We start from the raw sequence: 3,212 nt of genomic DNA, 5'->3' as shown, positions 1-3,212 counted from the left end.
ATAAATAAAAAAAATCTGCAAAATCTCCAAAAGTTAGTTTTGATATATTTCAAACTGATATTATGAGAAAAACATTTCAGAACATTTTAATTGGATTGATTTATCTTGGGCGATGGGTGCCCTGTAATATCTCTGTGGCCCACCAGGGGCCCAAAATTTCGGAAGCTCATTATGTCCAGAAAGCAGAAAATGGCGATTTGTGAAAAAAAAAAGACTCATATGAACCACTTTAGCCATAGACTTGAGACCTGAAAAGACATACCAAATATTAAGACTTAAAATTCATTTCAATCCCACACATAAAATGTTCCCACACAATTTAATTGAACTTGTAATAAGAAATTATTTAAAACAATTAAGAAAAAAATATAAATATAAGCATTTTTACTAGTGGTATCAGAACTTTGGACCTCACTGCACCTTAAAGGGAAGCATGTGATGCCTGAACATTGAAGTTTTAGGGATGTTGTGAATGGCAGTTGTGTCCAGTCTATCACAATAAGGAACATCATACTTTGAGCATTACAGGAAGTGTAGGTTTAAAAATGCACATGTGTTCTTCTGAGCTATGGGAACATTAAATAAAAAAATGTGACATTAAAAGTGTCGACTGAGAGTGTCAGCAAAAAACTACACCCATCACTCAAGTTGTTTAAGAGTTGTTGAACATCATGAATCCATTACAACTGCAGGTGTATATAAAGCATAAAGTTCTGATCAGCAGTGGTGTTTGCAGTATCGAGATGTCACTTCATACACATACAAACAAGTCTCCTCATGCATATTTAATAGTTCAACTGAACAAGATGGCATCCCAAGGAGAAGACGGATGTACTCAGAACAACATGCTGTTGTCAGGGTTGGAGTGCTATGAAGCAGCACATGTCCAGGGGCTCATGGGAGTTATCTGTCAGATCATCTCAGAGATGGACAGGACAAGGTCATCCAGCTATCCCCTCTAGACATATGTTAACCCGTCGGCACCAGCTATTTGAAAGAATGCCTGACTTTTCCCACCAACCCAAACTACATGAAGAAACTTCACAAGCTGTATTCATAATACACAGAGAGGAACTCACTCGCAACTGAGGGAAAAGACTGGGAAACTTTGCAGAGACACTGTTTGCACAAGTCAGCACAAACTGTAAAAAATAGGGTGTTTGTAAAACGTACAAAGCATAAAAAGAGCAGTTTCTATGACTCTTAGATTTAAATATAATTTATTTAAAAATTATTTTAGTAAATGTATAGTCTGAATTAAAAATTTCATAATGGCATAACTTAAAATCTGTAGACATGTAAAAAAAAATCTTAAACATTTTAAATACATTTTTCACCCCTTTTAAGAACCATTTTAATTGAGTATTGGTTTCTTTAAATGAACTAAAAAAATTACTTTTAAAGACTACATGAAAATATTTAACTTTAAAAGAAACTTTAAAAGAGCTCTACACTGAAAAATGGTTATAGAAACAAATTTCTTTTTTTTCAGCATACATTTTTACAGTATTTTTAAGCACAGTAGGTAAGAAAGACTTTGTTATTATTAATATTATTTTAATTAAAAAATAAATCTCCAACCCAACTACAGCGTAAAAAGGGGGGAGGGGGGGTTAATTTGAGAGGGGAGTTATGGTATTCTTTTAGACATATTTTTAAACTACAATCATCCAACCTAAATGTGTATTTGTGTTTTTCAATTTATAATGTTGTTGATTCATATTTATATTGAGAGGAAGATACTACAAATAACTTTGATTTCAAACTCTGAATTGAATTAATTTGAACTGAAAAAGACAAGTAAACAGTCAGTAATAAAATAAGAATAGATAAATGACAAGCAATGGCACAAACAAATACAATAACAAGATACAAATAAAATAAACTGTGCTTTAAGTTTCTCAGGTAGGATAACAGTAATATTCAAGGTACAGAAATACCACAGAAACTGAATAATCTATTTAACTTCAAAATAACACTGGTTAGTCTTAATTGTTAAATAAACATTAGTGACAGACAGCAGCAGGTTTATTTAGGTTGCTGTCTATTTAAGACCTCATGCACAGATCTAACTGTTACACATAAGTTTTGTTTTGTTTTGTTAGTGAGTGTACACGATGTATTATAACATACATCGTTACATCGTAAGATGCGGCTCTATGCGCATGCGCTTTGGGTGTGAGCTCACAGAAAGCGGTCTCACAGGCAGCTTAAAACTGTAAGACTCAAAAGCATGTGCAAATGATACATTCCGACTTTCACACTGAAATATTTCCGGGAATTTCCCATGTTACAAGTGCGGAAACTGAAACACCTGCCAGTTGTATCAAAAAGCAGCCCAAATTTGATCAACCCACCCAACGCATTTTTCCCGGCCTGACATTACCAAAAGAAGCCCAATCTGGCAACACTGGCTAGCAGTAACGTGCTTTCGTCATCATACGTAAACTGAACTTGTGCAAAGATTAGTGGTAACAAACATACCTCTATTTATTATCTTTAAGCTGAATAATGTTTTCATAATGTTTTCTGTCGCTCGGCCTGCGCCCTTATTCCTTCGGCCAAATCACAGCCGTGCCGATGTACAACCATATAGCACTGCTACTCGTGTGATATTGCTTATACAGTCAGGTTCAGGCGACTGGTATAGTGGTCTGTTGGCTCTCCGTGTGGTCCTGTTTGGTATTCCAGCTTGACTTGTAGTTATAGAAAATGCTCTAAACAAATGTAACGTTTATTTTTCTCCTTTTTCCTTACAGTTTTTTGCACTGTATACATAAATTGTGAATTATGAAAATTAAAAAATGTTTTAATTTTTCTTAAAAATTCTTGCAGAAAATATAGTTTTGTGAGAATCGTCCTCACATGTAATCTCGAACTTGGTTTATTTAAAATGTTTCAACTCTTGATATTTTTGGTTTTGATACTGGGATAAATCATACTGGGAGGTATGCTAAAATTGTTGGATGTGGCGCCCTACCTGAAATTTTTTCCACCAGCCGCCACTGCTTATGAATGCTTCTATGATGAGTATATGTAGAGCAGTCGTGGCCTAATGGTTAGAGCGTTGGACTTGTAACCTGCAGGTTGCAGGTTTGAGTCTCAGGTCCAGCAGGGTGTAGGTGGGGGGAGTGAATGTACAGCACTCTCTTCCACCCTCAATACCACGACTGAGGTGAGACCCTTGAGCAAGGCACCGAACCCCCAACTGC

The sequence above is a fragment of the Sinocyclocheilus anshuiensis genome, unplaced genomic scaffold, assembly GCF_001515605.1.
Source record: "Sinocyclocheilus anshuiensis isolate Anshui unplaced genomic scaffold, SAMN03320099.WGS_v1.1 scaffold330, whole genome shotgun sequence".
Lineage (NCBI taxonomy): Eukaryota > Metazoa > Chordata > Actinopteri > Cypriniformes > Cyprinidae > Sinocyclocheilus > Sinocyclocheilus anshuiensis.
This window is presented reverse-complemented; position numbering follows the sequence as displayed.